Raw genomic sequence first — 27713 nt, 5'->3', positions numbered from 1 at the left:
TCATGAAAATGTTCAATCAATGTAACCAATTTCATTATGGTCTTACTTCAAGAAATTGCCACAGCTACCCTAGCCTTCAGCAACCACCACCCTGATCAATCAGCAGCTATCAACGTGGAGATGAAACCCTCCACCAGCAAAAAGATTACAAATCACTGAAGGTTCAGATTATGGTTAGCATTTTTTTAGCAATAAAGTATTTTTAAATTAAGGTATATTCATGGTTTTCTTAGCTATAATGCTGTTGCACACTTAATGTACTGCATTATAAACATGACTTTTGCACGCATTAGGAAACCAATAACTTTGTGTGACTTGCTTTATTGTCGTGACCTAGAACCAAACCCACAGTATCTCTGAGGTATGCCTATAAATGTGTCCTTTAAAAAATATGGCTCCCAGCTTTGTCATTTACAAGCTGTAAGTGCTTGTAAGTTACATAAGCTGAAAGTTACATAAACTCTCATTTTTCTTATCAGGGTAGTGATTGTAGCTAAGGTGGTTATAAAGGTGAAAAGACATATGGGTAAAGTGTTTTAGAACAAGGCCTAGCATGTAATAAGGACTTAATATAAATGAGATTTATTGTTATTGTTATTATTATTATTATTACTACATTTATCTTCACTCCTATTTTCACTCCTATTTTGTGACATACTGTTTAAAAATGTATTTTAATACACACTCAACCTAATCAGTCAGATGTCCACAATCTAATTCTCTATTGTATTATATCTGACAAAATTCTAACCATGTCCCCCCATATTATCTCTGCCCAACCACACTGTATTTGCTTTAAGTTCTTGTTAACTTAAAATGGATCATATATATCCTCCCAAATCAAATTTGTTCAGCCCAAAGTTAACTTCCCTATGCAGATAATGTAGGTCCCACAAGAGAAGGATGTTGATACCTTGGGTGATTCATGGAGATGGAAGCAATCATGAGAATCAGCAGCACTGTGGAAGCTCTTGCAGGCAAATAGACAGTCAAATGCATCACAAGGCAGGATGCTAAGGGACCAATCAGCTCAGAAACGTTGACTCTCTGTCAGTTATACTACTTAGAGGAAATGGATGGCAGAAAAAAGGGATAACAACCAAAAAACCCTCTTATTTAAAACACTATGTAAGTGGGAGTGTGGAGGATATGGGGTGGTCCTAGAACATTCAAATAGAATTAAGAGATCTGGTGTTCTAGCCTTCCTTCTGTCCCCAACCTGATGCATGACACTGAAAAAATCAATCATTCTCTCCATGCTCATCTCTAAAATCAGGCCAGGCTATCTTAAGTTTCCTTCTTGCTTCTAAATTGCTGTAAACTTCTGATGCAGCATGATTTTTGAATGAGAAGCCTGTAAGAATAGAACTTTTTAAACAGAATTTCTTCTTCATCAATAGTGGGGGGGAATAAGACCTACCTGATAGGACTGCTGTGAAAATAAACTTGGAGAGTACATGGAAAGCACTTCGCATCATGACTGGAATGTTGTAGATTTACCAAGACGTGACGTTCCATCAGGTCAGGAGGATCCTGGCAAGGCAACATAACCAAATAAAAATGTAAAAAATGGGCTGTCTTTATAATGAACTACCAAAAAGGGAGAAGAAAGTAAACAAAGGTATAAACAAAATTAAGATGTCTGGGTGCTGGGATTAGAAATATTTTGGGTTCACTTTTCTATTTGAGAGACATAAGATAGTGGTTTGACTCATGGCTTTTCTTGGCATTGACGTCAACTCTTTCACCAACCGTGGGACTTTAAACAAGTTTTATAACCTCTCTGTAAATGAATGTGTGCTTGTACTTCCTTATTAAAAATGAGTTTATATGTGTGAAGCACATATTAAGCATGATTTAAGTGTTTGTTAAAGAAAATACTTTCCAAGTCTGCAATCACGGACACATGCACTACTACAATGAAAAGGAAGGGATATTCTTTTATAAAGCAATGGTTATTGCCCCTAATTTAGTCATTTTCTTCCCATGCTGGGCCCTATTCAAAGATCTTTATATGGATCAACTAATCCTCACAATAATCATGTGAGATGGGTACTATTGTCACCAGAGGTGAGAAACACCCAAAGGGAGACTTCCTGGTCTCCTCAGTCTCACCAAGGCACAAGGTGGTGTCTGTTCATCCCTATAAGCATCCCCTCGTTTGCTGGCCTCTGCAGATGGGACACTTTGGATCTCATTTGCCCAGAAGCTGAGCTGCTCCAAGTGCACTGGGACAAAACTGGACCAGTCCCACCTTCTTCTCCTTTTCTCTTCTTAGCACCTGCTTAAGGATCCAGTTCACATGTTCCTCTTGCTTGTCCACTTACCAACACTAAACTCTCTTTTCAGATTCTCATGTAAGATAATGCAATGAGTTGATGGTCCAAAGACTTAGCTTGAGTCCTGGTTCTATCTTAAATGCTGTGTAACTTTGGACAAGTTACTGGATGCCTTAGATTCTGAAATTCATATGTCCTTAGATTCTGAAATTCATATGTAAATTTCAATCCACTCAGAATCTCTGAGAATTTTTGTCGGGGGGGGGGGGCAGAGAAAGAGAAGGAGAAAGAGGGAAATGGTTACCCATTAAGACGGTGAGTGCATGTTGTCTCAGAAAACTTAAAGGAAAACAATGGTTAAAATGTCAACATAGGGAAATGCACTTCTGAGGGTCAGAAAAGGTCCTAAAATTTAAGGTTAGAGTTTCTGAATCTTTGATTTCCTATAATTGGATGGAATGATTTTCATTAGGCAGAGTCCCCAGTGATTTTCACAGTGATAAAACCCTACAATGGAAATTTTCCTTGTCTTCTGCATATGTGCTGCTCCCAAAGAATACGAAGAAAGATGGCGTTCCTGTCGTGGCACAGCAGAAACGAATCTGACCAGTACCCCTGAAGATGCGGGTTAGAGATTTAATACCTGGCTATGCTCAGTGGGTTAAGAATCCGGCACTGCCTTGAGCTGCGGTGTAGGTCAAAGACGCTGCTCAGATCCCAGGTTCTGTGGTTGTGACGTAGGCTGGCAGCAGCTCCGGTTCAACCGCTAGCCTGGGATCTTCCATATGCTGTGAGTGTGGCACTAAAAAGCAAAAAGAAAAAAAAAAAGAATAAGAGGAAAGGGAAGCCATTTATTGAGTGATGTTTGTTTGCTTTCACTTATTATTACCTAGAATAATCCCAATTTGAAAGTCCAGGCAGAGGACTATAAAATGTAATAATAAAATGTTAGCAACATTTCCATTCTGCTTTTTCAGAAATTGGCCATTTTGACACTATTTAGAGCAACGTTAGTGTTTTCAGGAGAATGCTACTAGGTGGCATTCATATAATCTGGCCTACCACTTTAAAAATTACTCTAACTTATAGTTTAGGGCCTGTTAAATTTATGGCATTACTTTTTTAAAAAGTAGTGAATAAAAAGGCTCAGTGGAAAACTACAAATTTATTTTTTTCCCTAAGCATTGTAAGCTTGAGAAATAAATATAATGCATTGGTTATTTTGACCTTTTACAGGCCCATTTGCCTTGCAGGTTGCATTAGTAATTCTTCAACATCTACTAAAATTGCTAGTAGTTATGCGTACGAAGAAACCATTTCTCAGCCATTTCTTTGTCCAGATCCTTTATAAAGGGGACATTCTAATTTTCTGGTTCAAAACATTAGCATACTGTTTTCAACATCACCAAGTAAATATTCACTCAGTATGAAAGGAAGAATGGCTGCCTTTTATTGAACAACTTACCAGATCTTCTGCTAGGAGAACTGCATGTATTATTTATAAATTCACAACTCTGCATTGCAGATATTATCACTCCCAATTAACAGATAATAAAACTGAGGATTTGGTCATCTAAGATGCTTAACTGAGATCACATAGCTAGCAAGTTACAGAGCCTGAAGTAAAAAAATTAAGATTTGTCTTCGGACATTTCTCCAGAGAAGATATACAGATGGCCAACAAGCACATGAAAAAATGCTCAACATCACTGATATTAGAGAAATGCAAATCAAAACTACCATGAGGTATCACCTCACACCAGTCACAATGGCCATCATTAATAAGTCCACAAATAACAAATGCTGGAGGGGTGTGGAGAAAAGGGAACCCTCCTGCACTGTTGGTGGGAATGTAAATTGGTACAACCACTATGGAGAACAGTATGGAGGTACCTTCGAAAACTATACGTAGAACTACCATATGACCCAGCAATCCCACTCTTGGGCATATACCGGGACAAAACTTTCCTTGAAAAAGACACATGCACCCATATGTTCATTGCAGCACTATTCACAATAGCCAAGACATGGAAACAACCTAAATGTCCGTTGGCAGATGATTGGATTAAGACGATGAGGTATATATACACAATGGACTACTACTCAGCCATAAAAAGAACAAAATAATGCCATTTGCAGCAACATGGATGGAACTAGAGACTCTCAGACTAAGTGAAGTAAGTCAGAAAGAGAAAGACAAACACCCTATGACTTCACTTATATCTGGAATCTAATATATGGCACAAATGAACCTTTCCCCAGAAGAGAAAATCATGGACATGGAGAACACACTTGTGGTTGCCTGGGGGAGGGAGTGGGATGGGCTGGGAATTTGATGTTAATAGATGCAAATGATTGCCTTTGGAATGGATAAGCAATGGGATCCTGCTGCATAACACTGGGAACTATGTCTGGTCACTTGTGATAGAGCATGATAATATGAGAAAAAAGAATATATACGTGTATGCATGACTGGGTCACCTCACTGTGCAGCAGAAAATTGACAAAACACTGTAAACCAGCTATAATGGAAAAAAATAAAAATCATTATTGAAAAAAAAATAAAAAATAAAAATTTTATCCTGTCAAAAAAAAGATTTGTCTTCTTTCCAATTTACCATAAATATTACCAAGCCATTTTATTTTATTTTATTTTTGTCTTTTTAGATTTATTTTTATCTTATTTTATTTTAATTTATTTATTTTGTATTCCTGCGGCATATAGAAGTTTCTAGGCTGGGTGTCAAATCAGAGCTCGAGCTGCTGGTCTATGCCACAGCCACAGCAACTCAGGATCTGAGTCGTGTCTGCGACGCACAGTTCACAGCAATGCTGGATCCTTAACCCACTGAGCGAGGCCAGGGATCATACCTGCATCCTCATGGACACTAGTCAGGTTCGTTACCACTGAGCTACAACGAGAACTCCAACCAAGCCATTTCAGAATCAGATAAGAGAGCCCTGAAAAGAAATGATTGACAGGACATTTTCCAATGCAAAGGAGTTCTACTTACAAATTTCTCTAATTAGAGGGAGTTGGCAGACTAGGGTTCAAATAACGTGGGATTTGAAACCTGCTAAACCTGGATTCAGAATCAGCTCCACCCCTTGACAGGTACATGGCTTTGGAGAAGTTACTTAATATCTACATAAAGCTGGGAAAACTATTAAGATAAACCTCATAAGTACTGAAGACATTACTTATACCTGGAATGGACTTAATAAGTGGTCTATCTTTTCAGTCTATTATAATTTTTTTAAAGCACATATTTTAAGCTGCCTTAAAATATAAGTATTCAAAAATAGTTATCTTATAGCTTCCTAAGGCCACAATTATTGTATTCCTTTTGCTGTGTCACTTATCAGCAGTGACATAAACCACCTTCTTAGAGAGGATTTGGAGGATTTGTAAGAGGACCTGCTTTCCTTGACGCATGTAGGAGAAGGAGCAATTCTCTTTTTTCACCACCAGAAAAATAGAGGCCACTTTCCTTCCTCAGATGCACATGGTTTCTATTATGTGAAAGCAGATTGAATGTGGGTCTGACAAGATTTGGCATAGGGTCTAATAGGAACTGAAATGGAACTGGGACTCAACATGATTTATCACAGTAATTTTTATAAATACCAAAATGGAAAACTTTTTTGGTGTTGGAATGAAAAAGTGAATTGACTGTCCCATTAAGGATCGGTCAGTACTTTTCACAGGTCATTTGAACTGAACCGAAGGGATGTTAAAAGGACTTGAAATACTCATGTCTGTAGCTACTAAGTGAAGTCTGAGCAACACCCACAAATATAATAGGATTAGGCAGCAGTTTCTTTGAATGGTGGACAAAGTTGCTTTTCTAAAAGATCATAGAGAACTGTGTTTACTGGGTCCAGGAAGAAGTGACAATTGATTTAATCTAAGGAGTTCACGAGAGAGAAACCTTGGCAGAGCTGAAGGGGTTTGCAGGCCAAGACCAAAGTGCTGTCTGTAGGGAGAGCTCGCCAGGGAGAAGCCACTGCCCTCTCCCAAATGGAAAAGCCCATGGAAAAACCTGTGCTATGCAGATTTTTTTTTTTTTTTAACTCTTTTCTCATTATGCTTTCTGGCAAATTTGCAATGTTATACTGCATGGCTGCATGGAGTTTTTAATCTCAATTCCACACTTTTGTGTTTTGTAATGATACTGTTCTCATGTGTATCTCACTGGAATAGGCTTTCACTCATGGCTGCTGACTTTAAGAAACTCCATGACACTAGGAAGTGAAATCTATCTGCATCCAACATGGGCATTTATGTATTTATACAATGTCTATGAAGCAGCATAAATGCAGTGTTCTTATGGCCAGTTGCTTTGTCACAATGATGAAGATAAGTAGCTCTTCTAAATGCCTTACCATTTATAGAAGATTTTCATACAAGCAAAGAGAGAGAATATTATGCTGGGTGCACACGATGTGTGGGGTTCTAACTAAATCTTTTATTCCACCCTCTTCATCACCTGAAAGATAATCATCATCTACATTATTCAACTGAGAAAACCAAAGTTCAGAGAGGTTCAGCAACCTGTTCAATCCACATAGCTAAGGAACAGCAAATTCTGGGCTAGAACCCAGGTATTTGAATCTAAGCCTGGATTACTAGAGGGCGATACAGCTGGAAAACTACATTGGAGTAAGAATTTATAGGATACTGAGTCCAGCTGAGGAATTCAGACCTCAGTATTTATTTTGTGGGAAAGAGAAAATTGTTCAAGGTTGTAAGGGAGGAAATGTCATGAGTCTTCTCGGTTCTCTCAACCCAAGTCTGGGGGCCTTTCCTTTTTCTTTATTTTGCTCATCCCTATCTACATTCCTTCCATGAACCTATCCTTTCATTCAGTTACATGCTTTCATCTTAGGAGGAATCTCCTCTTACTAACTCTACTTCATAAATTGGGCAAAGGAGGCAGAGAGAAAAGGAGTTTGCCCGAGGGCAAGGGCAGGCAGAGACAGGATTAGACCTCAAGTCTCTCTGGACTCCTTCTTAATCCCAGAGCCTAGCTCCATGTATCTACTTACATAAATATATGAGGAAATAAGTATTTGAATATATAAGCTCATATAAACTTTCAACTTACTGTTAACCCCACTGTCAAAAAATTTTTCAAAACACTATACATTTCAGGTAGAGAATACCCAAAATGCCATGATGACCTATATAACATGAGGCAAAGAGCAAAAACAGAGGAATACAAATAACTGTTGTAATCACCCAGCTGCAATCATAGGATGCTAAAGGTTATTAGACTCTTTCACAAATATCTTGAAAGGAGTGCCTCTGTATTGATGCTGACTCGTCATCATTTTTCTCAGCTAATATCATTGCTGCACAGCATATAATAAAGGTTAGGAATAAAGAAAATAATTCTAGAATCCTCTACAGGAAAAAAAATACATTTCAAGGAGAAGTGGATTTTTTTCCACTTGTTGTTGTTTTATCATGGCACATTAACTTGATGAAAATTTCCCTTGTGGATTTGAGGGATTGTTTTGACCCTATGTACTTGTATATTTATTTTGATATTTCTAAATTTAGCAAAGCATTATTGTCACCATTGATCCTAGAGAATTATTCACCTGTTAGTGAGTCAATAGCTGCATGGGTTTATGGTATCATGAGGGGTTATTGACTGTCAAGTTTATTTACAGTAATTGACAATTTTCTAATTGTTCTCTGCTCCTGTTCCTAAAACAAGTAAACAAGGATGATCATTTCACTGGATGAAGAAAAGGTTCATATAAGTGAGGGAGGGGAAGGGTTCAGGTATACGTACTTGAGAAATAGGACATGCCTAAGCAGCCCCCAGAATTGTTATAACACTGGCACAATCTTAAGTAATCTGCAGGAACCAATCAGATACTTGTCTCCCATGGGAAGTGTGCCTTCCTCGAAGTGTTCCCTCCCTTCTCTGTCTCTCTGTCCTGACTTACTTCTTCTACCGCCTTTCACAGTGGATGACCTGCCTCCCCTACAACAGAGTCTGTACTCAGACATAGAGGTTGCACTCAATAAGTATGTCAAATTACTGAATATGTTCATTAGGCTGTTTCCATTATTTTACCGTGAGCTCCTAAAGGTATAAGAATGTTGTATGTTTACAGGGTTTGTATGCCCAGAGCCGTAACGTATGGTCTGCCTGGACCTTCACACGTGGATGTTTTTTGAGAGGCAGTACAGGCAAACAGTAAGACTTAGGAGCCAGTCAGTGTGTTCAAATCCTGGCTCTGCTATTGACTAGATCTATAACCTTGGGCAAGTTACTAACTGCTCCATGCCTCAGTTCTCTGATCATAAAATGTAATAACAGAAAACTTATAAGATATTTGTGAGGGTTCAATGTGTTTTTTATATGTAAAGTGCTCAATAAAATAAAGGATTATTTCTCCAGTGCAGATAGTCCTTGCTAAATGGCAGGTCTCCAGGTAATGATTCCAGGATCAAACTCTTCCTATCTTGCAATGCCATCATCTTTAACATCTGGTATTCAAGACTCTGTGGAAGGGGAAGAAAGAGGATAAGTATATCCTGAAGCTTTTGTTAGGGGCTAGGTCTGGTAATGACATGTGAACCAGTTTTAGGAGTCTTCCTAGATGCCAGGGGACTGATTCTGGCCAAGAGAGCCATCATAACCTGCTTCGGCATGACGTGAACCAGTGCAAAGCATTTTCTCTGCCATTGGAAAGACGTAAGTAGATGCTAGTAATTACTTATAAAACTCAAAGTTCTAAAAACATATAAGTAGATGTTCATAACTGGGTAGCTTAGTTTCAATTGCTTAGGTTCAATTTTTTAAATTTGAAATTCAATTATTTGCTGCATAGCCCTCTGTAAAATTCCGGCACCACTCTGCTACCCTTGATGCTTCCAGCCCACCTGAGACCTACTGAGGAAAGGCAGGTGACATAAAGGAACAATGCAGCAGAGGTGGGTGGGGACTGTAGAGCTTTGGGGAGTAGCACATGCTCCACCAGGCACCAAGACAGGGGTCAGCAGGAACACCATCCCAAATTTGCCTAGATCTGCAATTTTCTAATAAAAGCCAAAAGTGGGGATTTTTACGTGAAATCTTCCAGAGTTAAAATGTTGGCAACTATTTCCAGTGTTTCAAAAACACAGGGTGGTTAAAATATACATTTGCCAATAAATGTACAAACATATTATCATAAAGAAACCTGTTAAGGTGATTTTCTTATGTTATTTAAGACAGGATAAAAAGAAGCTTGAGAAAAAGGTGCAAAGTCAAGACTATGAGGTGCATAAAGAAGGTAGTCAAAGGGTGGAAGCTTAATTTATATGTCTGCTCCCTCGCCAGCCCAGAGTATGGATCTCATTCTGCCACCCCATTCCCTGAGTGTGGTCTTCCCGATATGAACATATGGCCCGCATTACAGGATGGTGGTTAAGTGCATAAATGCTAGAATCAGGCTCCCTTGGTTTACAGACCAACATTACAACTTAGCTGGCTCTTAACCCAGCTCCACCATTTGTAAACTGAGGAAACTAGTGGTATTCATCTCAAAGGATGGCTGACTGGGGTCAATGACTTAATATGTGTTAAATATTTAGACCATGCCTCATGTGTAGAAAACGTTCAATATAAGTTAGCCATTACTTTTTATGACTTATTGCTTGTGGAGTGCATTTGACCAGTTGGGCCCTCAGTTTGAAATTTTTGCTTTAAACCATGGCAACTGGAAGCCAAATCAGAAAGCACTTAGGAGCCCACCAAACCAAGCATTAGAGACTAGCCCTAGCTTCCTGGGAAACACCTGCCACCTTTGGCTTGGCTTTGCCCTACCCTCAGTCTTTGCTCCCTACTCCATTCCTGCTTGTACTTGGCTCTTGGTCTCTGTGGTTAAAGCTCAAAATTTGAACTCCATTCTTGTTTTTTGTACTGACAATGTTAATTTTCTGCTCTGAACTGATTTTCCCCTAGATAAGGCCCATCACATACCTTGGCCTCTCACCCTTTTTGACCATTATTACTGATTACTGGCCTGCCCAAGCTGAAACTCACAGAAGAAACAAGGATTGGAGAAGCTAGTCACTTCATCCAAAGTCACACAACCAATAAGACAAGGATCCAGGATCTGAAACAGATCCCGTGACTCTAGTCAGGGATCCCAAATTTTCAGCCATACTGTAGTAGATCTCTTTTGCTAAAGCAGAAATTTGAGAATCAAATGATTTTGGAGATAGCTGATAAGAACAAACCACTAAGGGAGAAGTCAGCCTAACCCCAGGAGTCATATCTCAATGGGTCTTTGCTCTTCTCAGCTCATTGTGGAGGTATGCAGAATTCCCATGAGGTGACCAAAGCTTTGTTTTTTCATGACAAGTGCTCAATATAGTGAAAGATCAAATTTTAGTGACAGTTAAAAATGCGGAACTAACTAGGAAATTGGTGAATCTCAGAATTAAGAAGAGATTCCTAAAAATCTGCATGTTTCTCTTAGCAAAAGCAAGGGTCTACACACAGAGTCACAAAATGATGGCCCACTAGCTAGGTCTAATGACTTGGTGGAGGAAAAAAACTTGAAATCTGTTAAACAGAACGCGGACTCTCCAGTATGCCTCAGCTACTGGCACTCTTTTTTGGAATTTTGGCTCATCAACCTATTACACAGCATAAATGAGTGTGAAAAACTCTTTCTAGGAGTTCCTGTCATGGCTCAGCAGTAATGAACCCGACTAGTATCCATGAGCATGCGGGTTTGATCCCTGGCCTTGCTCAGTGGGTTAAGGATCCAGCATTGCCCTGAGCTATGGTATAGGTTGCAGATGTGGCTCAGATCCGGCATCATTGTGGCTGAGGCATAGGCCGGCAGCTTCAGCTCTGATTCAACCCCTAGCCTAGGAACTTCCATATGCCACAGATGTGGCCCTAAAAAGACAAACAAAAGAAAAGAAAAGAAAGAAAGAAGTGTATCTATATACAATATTTGGTATTTCTCCTGTAGATGCACATTAATTTTGTTACCCTATTACTTAAGCAACACAGAATAGTTATTTGAAATATTTTAACAAAATACCTTTTCTCTGTGAGTATTTAAACTCATTTTAAAAAGTTATGATACTGGAAGAATGTCTGAGGATTAGTGAAACATCTTGTTGGTTCAGATTCAGGCTTACTTCATAGAGTTTACACAGCATATTCCAGACAATGCTAAGAAGTTTCACAGGCATTTCACTTCTTCTCCACAAAAATCTAATGTGCTTTAATAATATTATCCTCATTTTACAGTTCTGGAAACTTTGGTTCAAAGAAGATTAGTCATCTGCCCAATTATCACACGACTGGGAAATGGTGGATTGGAGATTCCTACTTAAATTCAGTGCTCTTTGCCATTTCATGCTGCCTCCCACGAGTATGATTCAGCCCTTGGAAACAATTTTCCAAAATTTAAAAAAAAAGTAGCCTAGAAAAGTATCCATCCATTAAAAATTATGCCACTGTCCCTCTACGTACCTTGTCACGACTGTGATGGAGGAGAGCATCAGTTGTTTGAAATATTCAATAACAATTCCTTGGACGGTAGTTCTAATTTTAGCTTCCTGTGGACCCTGTTTCTTCAGGCAATGAATAATTTGCATGGCAAGTTTACTTCTGCACAAGGCACTAGAGTTGACTCCAAGGATACTTAGAATAGTTTCATAGGCAGGCTTGGTTTCAGAACTGCGTGAAAACGTGCTAAAAATTCTGCATTTATGGTTCACTATTGATTACACACTTAATCTTTTTTATGGTTTTCAAGTGTCTATTGAATTTTACTTCAACACAGTAACCATTTATAGTTCATAATGATAATGGCAAGACAGTGACTTCTTGCTCATTTGAAACTGTATTTTTATTTCGGGTAATAGCCTTCGCCACTCCTTGGCATTCTGCCTTGGGGTTTTCTGACCCAGGACACAGGGTTTAATCTCATGTCATCAGACTCTTCCATCTACTACCCTCCTTGGTATGGTCACCTACTAAACCCTATTTCCCCTAATTTTTTGAAGATGTTCACTCCTATTTCATTGTCACACTCTCCAGCACTATTTTATAGCAATTCTTCATTAATTCTATAGATTACAGCCCAGCCAGATAGTAAACATTGTAGGCTTTGGGAACCAAGAGACAAAAACAAAAATATTATGTAGATATGTGTATAACAAAGGAGAAAACTGCTGCCTGTCCCACCCACTTCCTTTGCCTGAGGCTCCATTGTAGTCCGTTTCACCCTCTGCCCCAGTGCTCCAGATCTCAGAATGCTCTTTCTTCCTGGAAAGCCCAGGCTTTTCAACTCAGGCAGCTGGCAGGAGGGGAGGGAAGTCACTGAATCACTGCCCCTAGGACTGAGATTTCCCAGCTTGGTGCCTGGAAGTTGCCAACAGGGAAGCCTCCGGGGATGGGTGATGACCAGTAGGAGTCTAGAGCAGCCATGAAGTGTGGTCCCAGCTGGCCCTGGGAGTGGAGGTGTGCACAGTGAAGAGTCGCAGCAGCTGTGGCTCACAATGGAAGCCAGCTCCAGGGATGCTGGAGGTGTCACATACAAAACCAGGCCCTGGGCCAGACTGGGCTGTGGTTTGCCAACACTTGATGTAGATTATCATCCCAATACTTGGGTCTCTCAATCTCTGGACTCTTCTTATGACGGTCTTGTCCTCATCCTGCGTTTGACATTCATGCCCATGGTTATACCTTCTCATTGCCAAAAGCTGCAACCACTCCCTGTAAATTTTCTTCTAAGCACCCTCCTCTCTCTTACACTCGTCCTTCAACTCCAACAACTCTTCAACCCACCAACTCTGACAATCCACTGATCCTTCCCCTCTTGTCGCTGTATCTCAGTGTCTCAGGTTTTCTTTACCTGGCCATAGAGAATCACAGCCATCAGCCCCTTCTAGACAGTTCTAATGCTCTGGCCATTCTCTGACTTTGTCATCATCTGGCACAACTCCAGCCCCACATAAATACACTTTTCTGCCGGCTCCATACTGCAGCCACATAACTAAACGGAGCTGAAGAAAAACGCTTCCATACCAGGTAGTGTCACTCACATTCATGTCTCTCCCCTCAGGTAGACTTAGTGCTGCGGGAGTAACCCCACACCCATTCATTCTTCTAGATTACTATTACATGTCTCCAACTTTTCCCTCCAACTTCTATCTTCTCATACTCAGTTAATAAACATGCTTCTTGTTTAAATTTTTTAAAAATTCAGAAGATAAATTTCCCACGAGCTCATACTACTACATCGATCCACCCACTAGCATCTGTGCCCTCAGAATCTGCCTTCTCTCCTGAGCATGTCCTGCCCATGCTCCTCCCTCAGGAAACTTGGGCAGTAAATCCCACCTACCTTGCCTACTCCAGAACATTCTTCCATAAATGCTTCTCTCTCTCTGCCCCATCAGCTTTTTCTCTTCACTAGGTCATTCGTGCACATCTGTAAGAATGCTGTAATTTATCTCAGCCTTGAAGTGACCTCAACTCCACATGCCCTAAAGCTACATCCCCATTTCTCTGCCCCTTATTGATTCATATCAATACTTATTGATACTTTCTGGCATGCATTTCCTCCTTCTAGTCTGCCATTAACCCATTCAAATCGGGCGCTGCCCCCTGCACTCCTCCAAAACTACTCTGGCTTCCAAATTTTAAAGCCAAAAGAGCCAAATGACTATGACTCATCTTATTTCCTCATCTTAACTGATCTTTCAGCAGTCGATCATTCTGTCCTTGCAATTCTTTCCTCACTTAGGGCACTTCTCTGAGACCACACTCTCCACCTTCACTGACATGTGTGTCTTAGTCTTCATTGGTTCCTCATCTCCTCAGCCTCTGAGCCCTTAAATGCCCAAAGTCCTTAGACCTTTTCTATATCCATACTCACTGTTTTGGGGATCTCATCCAGACTCTTGGCTTAAAATACTATCTTTATGTCAGCAACATCCAAATTTATATCACTAATCTAAACCCCTTCCTTGACTCCTGAAACATTTATCCAATTATCTCTCTTGAAAGGTGTCTTAACTTTAACATGGCCAGGGAACTTTTATTTCTGATAGTAAAAGTATCTTGGTACATGAGTCAATTATCTTACTTAAAAATAATTAAAACTCCTGAGTTGAAATGTTTCATAAAAACAACATCAATAATCTGTGAGGAAGCAAAAAAATCTGAAAAATTAGTGAGGCAATGAAGTTTACGTTCATGCTCAGGCACTTTGTCCAGTAGAATAACTACAATGTTCAATATTCATGATTTATATGGTGCATGAAAATTGGAAAAAACCCTAAGCCTACCAAAGATGGAAAATTTAATAGGCAACCTTCTCCCCATAAAATTGGAAACCTAAAGTGCTATATTACCAGTTTATGGATGATATGTCACCATATATATTGCTATATAGGATGACATCTGATGGTATATATGCGGCAACTTTGTTCTTGGCTGTCTTAGGTTCTTTCCATTCTCACATAAATTTTAGGATCCCTCTGTCAATTCCTACTACACATACACATTACAGACACACACACACAAACATGCAAAGAATTTCCTGGATTTTAATTGGGATTTTACTGTATCTAAAGATTAATTTGAGGACAGCCGACATCTTAACAATATTGCTATCTATAAACATGGTATATCCATCATTTATTTAAGAATTCTTATTTTTTCTCAGCTATACAGTAATTTTCAAATTTTCACTATAGAAGTTTTATAGCTATTTTGGTAAATGTATTCTTTTGTATCTGATGTTTTAAAAAGCTAATGTAAATAATTTTTAGATTTATTTTTAATGTTTATTGCTCTAGCATAAAAACATAATTGATTTCTGTATACTAATCTTTTATCCAGAAATTTTGCTAAACTCACTACTTCTAATTTGGTTGAACATCCGTTTGGATTGCTTTTTCTTTTTTTTTTTTTGGCCCAGTCCACAGCATGTGCAAGTTCATGGGTCAGGGATCAAAACCATGCCAAAGCAGCAACCTGAGCCACTGCAGAGACACTGCCAGATCCTTAACCCACTAAATCACCAGAGAAAACTTCCTTTGGATTATCTCATCACATTAGCTTTTACGTTTAGCCATCCTACTGATTTAACATTATTTCTATAAAAAGTTCACTTCTACTTTACTTTTTACTTTTGTTTTGCTGGCGAGAAATTAGAATAATGTGAGAATATAATCTAGATAAAGAGCTACACAGGACCCAAAGATATAAAATATACAAAAGGTTATTCCAGTTAAGGTCTCTTTTTCTAGTCTGATCTTTCTCATTTCTCATTGAGAATTCACTTCAACGCCTGAAAACTTCTTCCATATTCTAGAAGAAAAGTACGAATTTCTCAAGGCATCTCTAGAAATTATTCCAAAGTTCTCCTTTATCTATCTCTTCCCTCAAATATCTTTTATGCCTAAACGCTGAAGAGTAGTACATTAAACCATAGCTTCAAACTTTTATATGTTTAACAAAATCAGGAATTACCTAGATGGCAAGGTGCACCTTATAATAAAAGACCAACGTTATAAGATGATTTTTCTGGTCTTATTGAAGAACAACATAGAGAAGTGAAAAGAGTCCAGACTTTGACATTCCAAGACTTAAGGTTCAAATCTTCTCTCTTCCACTTGCTGGATGAGTGGCCTTGAATAAATTACCTTTGTAAATCTCATTTTCTGCCTCACTGTGAAAGAGATATTAGCTGCCTCCTTCAAAAATGCTATAAGGGTTCAGTTAGACGGTGCATATAAAGCACATAGCCAAGGGTCTGAGGTGCCATTGACATTCAATAAGTACTAGTTCTCCTTCTAGCCCTACTGTATTGAGATATGTCACACTTAAACATTTCCCAAGAAAACCTGGAATGTGACTTGCTGAAAATTAATTTGAGATTTTATTAGGTATACCTCATTTTTTTCCTATTTTTTTAATTGTATCTATACCTCAAATTATTACTTTATTTCAGAAGAATTTAAAACTTGGATAATTTGCTATCACCATACATAAAGGCAGTAATGGCAGCTATTACAAATTCACATCATTCCACTCTGTTAGATCCTGATACCTTACTGCATCCCTAAATATCTCTTTCTCCTTCCTGAGAGCAGCTCTTTCAATTCTTCCATTCTTTTCAATGCCTCAAGGACATCTTAGTCCCATAACACTCAGCAGATATGAAAAAATAAAAGCCATCAGCCATGAAATTCCCTTAGGACCCCTCCCCCACTTTCTTACGTCTCTGGCTCTTCACTTCTTCTTGCTCACTTCTTGCTTATTTTCCTTCTCATTTTAAGGATATTTTCCCTGTTCTTTCCAAGGAAATCCTTTCTATTATATCCTTTACCTCATATTTTTCTCTCTCCATAAATTTACTCAACCTTCCTTTTTTTCTGCCATATTTCATACTCTTGATTTCTTCATCTGAACAGTCTCTTCCCCCTGGCTTGCACACAGACTGAAAGTTTGGTCCTTGCTTTTTTTGTTTTCTGTTTTTGTTTTTTGCCACACCTCCAGCATGTGGAAGTTCCCAGGTCAGGGGTTGAACCCACACCACAGCATCAACCCAATCTGCTGCAGTGAAAACAGCGGATCCTTAACCTGCTGTGCCACAGTGGGAACTCCAGTCCTTGCTTCTTTTCTCATCCTACATTAGTTTTTGGGGATTCTTATACTGTATCTACTCTCCTTTTCTGGTGACTCTCAAATTCTAAGCTCTGGCTCTGACTTCATGCATGTGCTTAAGATCAATATTTCCTACTACTGCCTGCATGACATTTTCCACTGGGCTACTCCATCCCTAATTCAAATTCGGTGAGGCTAAAATGGAGTGTTATATTCTTCCACTCACCCACCCTCATTTGGTCTTGACCCTGAGCAATAATAAGCCCTCTGTGCTGGGCTAGTAGGAAAAGGAAGGAACTGGAACTAGCAGGCCTGAAGCTAAAGAAGCAAAGTCAACTCTCCAGATATAAAAGGCAAAATCATCACTGGAATGGCATAATCAGGGAAGCTAATGTAGTGAGGCAGGGGCCAGAAAGAGCAATGCGGAAGTTAGGCAGGAGGAAATGTTTTACTCCTGAGTTATCCTCCTGGTTGAGAATATGGTTCCATTCAATGGTTGAGGATACAAGAGCAACAAAAGCTTGTAACTTCCCAGAGCCCATTTCACTAAAAAGATTAGAACCCAAGGCAGTTTTCCTTGCCTCAGTGATAGAATTAGGTAAAGTTTAAAAAAGTAAGGCTGAACCAGCAACCCCATTTCTGGGTGTATATCCAAAGGAAATGATATCACAATCTTTATCTGCATCCACCACCTTTATGGCAACATTATTCACAACAGCCAAGACAACATGGAAACAACCTGAGTGTCTGATGTTGGAAAAATGCCCATGGGACAATACTCAGCCATTAAAAAGGTAGGAAATCTTGCCATTTGCAACAACGTGAATGAATCTCAAGGGCATTATTCTATGTAAAATAAGTCAGACAGAGAATGGAAAACACTGCATCATCTTTCACATACGTGGACTCTTAAAAAGTCTAATTCATACAGAGTAGATTGGTGGTTACTGAGGCTGAGGGAGGGGTGGGAGAAATGATGAAATGCTGAAGAGTACAAACTTCCAGTTATAAAGGGAGTAAGTTCTGGGAATGCAATGTCCAGCGTGGTCACTATAGTTAACAATACTGAATTGCATATTGAAATTTTCTAAGTTCTTACCACTAAAATAATAATAATAATAATAATAATTAGGTAACTATGTAAGATGATGGATATGTTAACTAATCTTCTACGGCAATCATTTCACAAGATGTACATATATCAAATCATTTCACTTTACACCTTAAACTTCCACAATGTAATTTGTCGATTATATCTCATAAAGCTGGGCAGGGGTGGGAGAGAAGAAAAGCTGGGGGGTGTCATAATAGGAAAAATCATCAGGTATGAGATGTAGGTTCCTTAAATGCCAGCTTTATGAAAGCCAAACTAATTGAGCCAAATGTATTTTTTCAATAGATCTTTATTGAGCACTTACTGTGTGCAAGCAATACTAAGCTGGGGACTGGGAATGCTAATTGTGAATACATAGAAATTCACAGAACACAGCCCTTTCTCTCATAGGCAGTCTGGGGAAAGTTACAAAACAGTAAAGAGCTTATTACCATGTGGAGGTGGGAGGGAGATGCCAAGATGAGGAAATGCAGTGTGCTGAGGGGCAGCCAACCCAGAGTAACAAAATCAGGAAATGGATGGTGAACATTTGTCAGCATGTTTGATCTTTTTTTTTTTTCTCCTTATGCATCCCTCTTCCCTAAAATAGGACCCAGGAAACTTGAAACCTAGCCTCTTTTTTAACTGGGGCACAGGTGTGTTCCCTAGACCACACTAATTGGGCTCATATCTGAGAGACTTAGATTTAAAATTGTGAAAGAGGAATACAAAGTCCCCTCGTGGAACCATTTGGCCTTCAAGGCATCCAAACCTTAGTAGCTACACTGGTTGGAAAATCAAGTTTCTAAATCAGGTTTGGTATCAACACTGGCAACAGTAAGCAGTTCCAGTCAAGTCAGGATGCTCTAAAACTTCATAATCCACGTAATAATCTTTTTTGCTTAACAAGCCAGATTTGGTTTCTTCCTCTTGCAACTCAAAAATCCCCAACAAATATAAAAGGCTTCCCAGGGTAAGTAAAATCTAAACTGAGACGCAAATGAGGAGTGGGGGTTAGTTAGGGAAAGAGGAAGTGTTTGGAGTGGAAGGAACAACATGGTCCAGTAAAGAGAGACAGTACTTGTGTATTTAGGAGACTGAAAGAGTTAGATGGCATGGGAGCTGGTGAGTGGTGAGAAATGATGCTGACTAGGGAAGCAGGGGTCTGGCCATGTAGGACAACACAAGGTTAAGAAGCCCTTTAGAAAACGGGCAGTATTGAGATCATGATGGAAGATGTTATTGCCAAGAAAGAAGAAAGAGGTTGAGATAGGCTCAGGCCAACTTCATTATTCTCCTAGGCCTCTTTGCTGCCTCCAGGAAGGATGTTTTCCTCAAAACCCTTTAGCCAAGGCTGAGTCTGATTACTTTTATCTTCAAATTAGACACTGCAAAAGAGAACACTCAGAGCAAGCCATCTATCATGAAATATTTTCCAACAAGGACCGGAAAACTACCTAGGAGAGTTTCATGCAACAGTGGTGTCAGTGAATAGGACTTCCCGCCCAACGCCTCCATCTCAGTGCTTTTGCCCTGGAGAACCCAGTGCATAGTCCATTTACCACACCTGGAGACCCGCCGTCCATTCCAGACAGTGAGTCAAAACAGCATCAACCAGCAAGTGCCAAGCTGTGAGGTAAGTAGAAAGATAGTCACAAAGTCGGCCACATCACCTCAATACACCAAGGACCATTTAGTACTAAAGACCTATAAAAATGGTGCTAAGATCAAATAATGTTGGGACACATTTATTGAAACAGTTTATGTGCCGAGAGAATGCTTACCATACACCGAAACCTCCAAAACAGAGAAGATATGCAGCATGTTCCAAATTGATTGATTATTCTGTGACCTGTATCTGGAGAGGTGACCCACAAAACTCATCTCAGGTCATTATCTCTCTTTAATGGGACCTGCAAGTCATGTAAAGCTGAGTCTCAGGTTAGTATTTACCAGAAAGAGAAAAAAACAAACCAAAAAAATAAAATAAAATAAAATAAAACCATAACCCAGGTCATGTCCCTTGTCCAGTGACTTTCCATCTCACTCTGATATAGTTTACCTTTTGGTGAGAAAGAAACTAATTCCACATATCTAATAGTTTCCTTTCTCACTGTTGTCTTTTTTCTTTCACTTCCTTTGCTTTTATTACTAACATCTTCCCTGTGGCGTTGGACTCCCTCTGTCCTGGGGAGAAAGTTCCTTCATTAAATTCACCTGGAAAATTTACACTCCCAGGCTCCAGTAAGATTTTTCACATTCTAACCTGGGTCTGACACATGTTCCAATTAAGATACACACACTCAGATATAAACAAAGCCGCGACCTTGAGGGGAACAGAGGAAGTTTCTTAATGAGGTCATCTGTATTAAACAGTAGTTGATACAATCAAAAATAAAAAAGCTCAGGGATCAAAGATCAATTATAAATCAGTTTGGGGTAGGCAATGAAGGGAGAAATCCCACATCATGAAAATGTTCTGAATTCGAAGCTTGAGTGAAAAATCTAGTTCCCGATTTTAGATTTTGTCTGTCTCAACCAAAGACAATGAATCAGATTCACCTTGTCATCTGACATGGTTGGACCCCAAACAAACAGAAGGGCACTGCAGAACCTTCCACATTTGCCTAGACCAGTGGTTCTTGGATTTTAATTGGCTTCCAATCCCTGTTAGCTTGTCAAAACTCAGAGTACTGGGTCCCACCTCCTGAGGTTCAGGTTCAGCAGAGCACCTGCTTCTATTAAGTTTCCGGATGATGCTGACAATGTTACTCTGGGGACCACACTTTGAGAACCAGACCTAGACGATAGCCGACTACAGCCTGGAGCCAACCTATTGCTAATGAGGCACTTGCTCTTCTTCTTTCTTCTTTTTATTTTAAAACAATGAACAGCCTAATAGCAAAATGCTAAGGAGCAGATATTTGGATCAGAGAGACCCTGGGTTCAATCCCAGATATGCCACTCACTAGCTGAGGTCCTAAAACAATTTACTTAACCTATGAAAACCTCAATTGTCCCATGTGCAGAACAGGGCAAAGAACAGGCCCACAACAGGGACCATCATGAAGACCGAGCAGGACAAAGCTCTCAGCAGGGATTCTGGCTCACAGCAAAGCACTCGATAAATGGGGACCACGATGAGTATTGCTCTGTGAATTTTTCAAAACCACTGGTGGTATGCAGCCCCTAAACTCCAAGGACTGAACATGGAGAATCTAGGTGTTTTAAATAGCACTTTTCAAAAATTTGGTAGGCAAGATAGATTAAATCTCCAGACTTCCAGGACATAAACCAAGAATTATTATAGAACTCATCTGCAAATTATTGAGGGTTTTTTTTAATTTATTTTTAGTTTTTTGTAGATCTTTGAGAGGTTCCCTTTTTTTGGTTTAATTTTTTTAAATGAAAGTATAGCTACTTTATAATGTTGTGCTAGAGGTTGTTTTTGAAAATTCTTTTTCTTTCTTTTTTTTCCATTTTAGCACCACACCTGCATTATATGGAATTTCACAGGCTAGATGTCAAATTGAAGCTGTAGCTGCAGGTCTATGCCACAACCATAGTAAAGCCACATCTGAGCTGCATCTGTGACCTATGCTGAAGCTTAAGGCTGGATCCTTAACCTACTGAGGGAGGCCAGCTTTTGAACCTGCATCCTCATGGATACTAGTCAGGTTCTTAAACTGCTGAGCCACAATAGGAACTCTAACGATTCATTTTCTGACAGGGAAATATTTTCTCCAATAGCTTTTCCCTTTATATGGTTCCCGTCTGCAGCAGAAATTGGACTTTGGGGACCCCATGCAAAACAAATAAATAAATAAAATAAAATAAAGTAAAATAAAATAAAATAAAATAAATTCCAGAAGGGCTTCCTTACCCATTACTAATTGTAAAATAAGTAGGGAGTCCTATTTTCCTTGCGGATCCCCAGATCACATGGTAAATATAGGTCCTTGGGGTCCCTCTCCCTGATCTAGTCCTCGCTTTCCTCCCAGACTTGGTTAGAACACCTTGCGGTGAGCACACAGGGTATCCCCCACCCGTACATTTTCATATTTTATACATTTGTAATCATTTCCTAATTGTTTGTAGTAATGTGTTTACGATTTATTTTCTCTCATCTAATATGCCTTTTCATGAGAGAATCGTGTTCACTAAGTTCCCCGCCATACCCCCAGAATAGAATCTGGAACATAGAAAGTCCATAATAAATACTTGATGAGGATCAGACAAACTGATCAAATTCCCAAGAATCTGGAAAAGCAGAATGAGAAAAGCAATTTATTTCTCTTGTGCATAGGTATACCAATCAGCATACTTTAGGAATGTATATAGTTGACAAGGAAAATAAGATTTGACTCCTCCAACATCTTTTGGTGACTGGATATTGGAATTTTCCACTGAATTAAGGACTTTATTAATCCATTTTAAGAAGCTGAATCAAGAACCCCTACTACAGAATGTCTCCTTAAGAAATAATGAGTTTGGGAGGTTTACACATGTTGGAAATTCAAATAGTGGCAAGGCATGTACATAGTATTTGGCAAAATTCATTCAACTCAGTTGTATCTTTTTCTGTTGAAAATACTGCTTTTTTTCCTTGTTACTCTCCTTGGTATATTCCCTTTAATATGGATATAAATGTAAATGCATTTCTGGGCCTTTGCTTTTCTTTTCTCATTTTAAATTACCTCTCCACTTCACCACAAATTGTATATTTGGAGTTCCATTTGTGGCCAAAACGCAATTGTTTAATTGTGCAATATGTAATTTGTAATATAATTATGCTGGCCAAATTATTTCCTGGGCTGCTCAATTACTGTGATTACATTTGTTAAGTTTACAAGCCACATGCTGTTATTTTCCTTTCCCTCTGGCTGGTAAATAGTTTTATTTCGCTTTTAGTTCTCGGGTTCAGGGCTTCAAGTGGGTGTCATAAGGGGAGTGAAATTTGATATCTTGTTTTCTACCATTACAGTCCCACTTGTGTTAATGAAGATGAGAGCTGGAGCTGAAAAACCACAAACTGACTTTTACCATTATGCATCCACACAACACTTAGAGAGATTGATGACAGCACATCTCAAATTCATCTTCCAGAACATTTCATCTCACATGGGGAAATGGCTAGCATTTACTGGGTACTTTCCATGTGCCAGCTACTAGACAAAGGACTTGGCGCACACTTCAATGTTCATCTTCAGAACAACACTGCGAGATCAGTACCACAATTATCACCACGTAATAGCCTAGGTTCCCCCCAAAGCAGAGCCTGTGACAAGGGCTTGTGTGCAGGTAGCTTATTTGGGGATGTGATCAAGGAAAGGGAGAAGAAACTAGGAAGAGTGAAACAGCAACGTGTGGAAAACCAATCAAAGGGTGTGTGATCTGGTTGATCTACTCTGTGGGCAACTGACGTTCTAACTAATGAAGGCAGCTATGCAGAAAGCACCCCACAATTATCTGAGCTCTAAGAAGAAGGATATTTTCCCCCTGGACTTTGTTCCTTTTGGTCAAGAGTTGTAGAGTGTTGACACCACAACCCTTCAAGGGCTGTAATGTCTAAGAGCAGTGAGTCCCAAAGGTGCCCCATTGTGGCTGCTGTAGAGATACCCTGGGGCCAAGTGTAAGACATGCAGGGGGCAGGCCAGGGGCGATTCATGTCAATTATACCTAGTGTAAGACGGAGGCAACAAGAAACGGGGTTCTGCAGGCGTCCACTACACACTGTTTTTCTTCCTTTTCTTTTTTGCAACATACCTCAAAGAACTTTCATTAATATTCCTATAATTCACTAACACTTTTTTGAAGCTTTAATTGATTATAATTAATATATAAATATAGTAAAAAACTGCTCATATTTAATCTGTATAATTTGATGAGTTTGGACATACACATCCACCCATGATCCTTCAACACAATCAAGATAATAAACATATCCATCACCTCCAAAAACTTTCCTCATGCTCATGTTCATTTTCTTTCTTTCTTTTTTTTTTTGGCTACGCCCAGGGCATGTGGAATTTTCCAGACTAGGGATGGAACTCATACCACAGCAGCAACTCAAGCCCCTACAGTGAGGACACTGGATCCTTATCCCACTGTGCTACAAGAGTACTCCTCTCTTTGCTTTTTTTGGTTTTGTTTTTTGTGGTAGGAACATCTAACATGAGATCTACCTTCCTAACAAACATTTAAATGCACATCATATTGTTAACTGCAGACACAATGTTTGCACAGCAGATCTCCAGAATGTATTCATCTTGAAGAACTGTAACTTTGTACCCATTGAATAAGGACTCCCCATTTCCTCCTCCCACTATCCCCTGGCAACCACCATTCTATGTTCTGCTTCTATCATTCTGACTGTTTTATATACTTCATAAAAGTGGAGTCATGCAGTGTTTGTCCTTCAGTGACTGGCTTATTTCATTTAGCATAATGTCTTCAAGTTCCATCCATGTTGTCTCAAATGAACCATTCTTATATCCCAGAGATAAATCCCACTTCATCATGGGGTATGACTCTTTTAAAATGCTATGGAATTCAATCTGTGTGCATTTCATTGAGGATTTTGCATCTATGTTCATCATGGAAATTGGCCTGTAATTTTATTTTCTTGTTCTATCTTTTTCTGGCTTTGAGTTCGCACTCTTAAAAAACTAAATAAAGAACTACCACATGATCTAGCAACCCCAGCCTGTGCATATATCTGGAGAAAACCATGATTCTAAAAGATACATGCACCCCAGTGTCCACTGCAGCACTATTTTTACCACAGCCAAGACATAGAAACAACCTAAATGTCCATCAACAGAGAACTGGATAAAGAAGATGTGGCACGTATATACAATGGAATATTACTCAGCCATAGAAAAGAAGGAAATAATGCCATTTGTAGCAACATGGATGGACCCAGATATTATACTGAGCAGACAGAGAAAGACAGATATATGATATCACTTATAAGTGGAAACTAATAAAACTGATACAAAACAACTTGTTTATAAAACAGAAACAAACTCAAAGATTTCAAAATTAAATTTAGGATTACCAAAGGGGAAATCGGTGGAGGGGGGATAAATAGGGAGGATGGGATCAACATACACAAACTACTATATACAAAACAAAGACCTACTGCATAGTGCAGGGAGGTTTACTCAACTTTCTGTAATAACCTATGGGGTTTATGTGTTGGGGGAGGGAGGAAGAATGGATACATGTATATGTATAACTGATCAACTTTGCTGTAAACATGATGCTAATGCAACATTGTAAATCAACTGTGCCCCAATCAGAAACAGACTCACAACACAGAGAACAGACTTGTGGTTGTTAAGGGGCAGGGGAAGGGAGTGGAATGGACAGGGGAGTTTAGAGTTAGTAGATGCAAACTTTTACATTTACAATGGATAAGCAATGAGCTCCTTCTGTATAGTATAGCACAGGGAACTGTATCCAATCACTTGTGATAGGACATGATTAAAGATAATATGAGGAAAAAATGTGTATGACTGGGTCACCTGGCTATACAGCAGAAATCGACAGAACACTGTAAATCAACTATACCTTAATAAAAAATTTTAACTATCATGGGGGAAAACAAGAAAAAAAAATACCCCAATAAAATTTTTAAAAAGAAAACTGAGGCTTGGAGAATTTACCCAAGGATACAGAGCTAGAATCTGGCAGAGTTCATGATCTTATAGTACAGATTCTGGCCTGTTTTAATTTCCTAGGGCTGCTATAACAAATCACCACACATGAGAATAGCTCTATAGTCAAAACAATAGAAGTTTAATCTCTCAAAGGCCTGAAGGATAGAAGGCTGAAATCAAGGTGCCAGCAGGATCTGACTCCCTCCATAGGCTTCAGGGGAGAATGCTCATATACCTTCTGGTGGTTGTTAACAATCCTTGGAATACTCTGGCTTTGGAAATACCACTACAATTTGCCTTCATTGTCCCATGGCTACCTTCCCTTCATGCCTGTGTCCAAATCCCCCTCTTCTTACAAAGACACCAGTCACACTGCATTTGGAAACCACCTAACCCAGCATGACCTCATTTTAACTTGATTATATCTGCAAAGATTGTCTTTCTAATTGAGGTCTATGACAGATTCTAGGTAAACGTAACTTTTGAAGGAACTCCTTCCACCCAACACATGACCCCAGTTCTTCTCCTTTATTTGGAAATATTCTTTTTTTAATGTTTTTAATTTTTAAAATTTCATACATATCTCTTTCAACAATTGAACACTAGGAATGTCTGAATAACACCCCCTAGAGTCAGATATTTATTTTTTTCTTCTGAAGAAGGCTTTGTGTTCTATCTGCCTCCAGATTTCTCAGATGTCTTCCAGAAGACAAATCTACTAGCTGATCAGGAGCCTTTGAAACACACCACATTTTGTGTTAATCCAGTCCCAGCCAGAGTTCACCTTGAACTCATAGCTATTGTAGCCACTCCCTAGAAAAAATGGGCAGGCATTGGAGAAATGTCCAGATCTTTGCACTGAATCAATCTAAAAAAAATCTTTTTTATCAGGTTCTGGTAAGTTGGGCTACTTGAAGACATTTACAGGAGTTCTACTAGCATTGTTTTAGTCATGTCAGGTTTGATCATCTTTGTTTTGACCAAGTTTCTGTCCTGGTTGAATGACATGGTTCTAGTATTAAAGGTATTTTATGCAGCTATGACTATACATTGCCCCTTGACCTTTGTGTACAATGTATTTAATCCTCACAACTCCCCTTTTGAAATAGTATCAGTTTAATCATACCAGGAAAATGACATTTCAATAGAATAAGAAATCTACACAAGGTCACAGCTAATACTCTGGGGACTGAAACCAAATGTTTATGACTCCAGAACCTGGGCTAGTCTCTTGACTTGGTCCACAGACATCAAATGCTTTCAGCCATGTCATTTAGGTTTCATTATTTCTTGCTTTCAAAATATTTACCTAAAAATACGTACAAAATTATGAACAAATTTAATAGTAGCTATCAACTCCTATTGAGTCTGCTTCTATGGACCAAGCATCTTATACCATTGAGGTTGGAAATATTCTCCCTGGTGTAATGAAATTAAAAGTCAGAGTTTTAGATCACAAAGGTGACAAATGCTAGGCAAGGATTCAACCCAAGTCCTACTTACTCCAAAGCCTGTTCTCTCAACTACTTCATATATTACTTTTCAATGTCAATTCCTTAAACAAAAAGCATAGGAGCTCAAAGTGAGGTTCATTTTGAGTGAAGGGATTGGAGAAAGACTTCTTGCAGAGCTGACACTAGAGAGGTCTTAAAGCATGAGAAAGATTATGATGAACAGCTAAGGAACAGTAAGAGAAGTCTGAATACTCACTCACTTATCCATTCTTTCAATTTGTTTTATGGAGCACGTACTCTGTTCTAAGACTCTGCACTGGTGACTGCGTGAACACGACAGCCATGATCTCTGCCCTTGTGTTGCTTGCGGCTCCTGGGAGAACAGACAATAGTCAAAGAAACATGCCAGTAACTGAACTCACGACAAATTATTTGTACACTGAAGAAAAAGAACAAGGGGAATATTACTTAGTGAGAATCAGAGAAGCCTTCTCTGAGGAAGTGATATAAAAACTGGACCCTATATCTGAGAAGGCATCAAAACTTCAAGAACAGAGAGAAGGTGGCTCCAA

At 39.1% G+C, this 27713-nt stretch overlaps 1 long non-coding RNA gene across 14 annotated transcripts in view; it reads right to left on the bottom strand.

Moving 5' to 3' along the window:
* Positions 1-27713, bottom strand: part of LOC102160458 (uncharacterized) — a 579515-nt gene that overhangs the window by 168267 nt on the left and 383535 nt on the right. For 4 of the 14 annotated variants that reach the window (XR_014804291.1, XR_014804293.1, XR_014804292.1 and 1 more), the window contains 3 exons: positions 27402-27514; positions 19808-19936; positions 1421-1533 (listed from right to left, as the gene is read on the bottom strand). This is a non-coding gene — a long non-coding RNA (uncharacterized LOC102160458). Of the gene's footprint in view, positions 1-1420; positions 1534-19807; positions 19937-27397; positions 27515-27713 lie in introns of all 14 variants that reach the window. The other 10 variants (XR_014804287.1, XR_014804288.1, XR_014804283.1 and 7 more) reach the window with 7 other exon arrangements.

Source organism: Sus scrofa, chromosome 5, assembly GCF_054392235.1.
Source record: "Sus scrofa isolate SSC_HxYL_T2T_F1_AM1 chromosome 5, Sscrofa_HxYL_maternal_Yorkshire_Landrace_v2.0, whole genome shotgun sequence".
In the NCBI taxonomy this organism is placed as follows: domain Eukaryota; kingdom Metazoa; phylum Chordata; class Mammalia; order Artiodactyla; family Suidae; genus Sus; species Sus scrofa.
The sequence above is the reverse complement of the archived record's forward strand: the minus strand, read 5'-3'. Positions and strand labels throughout refer to the sequence as shown.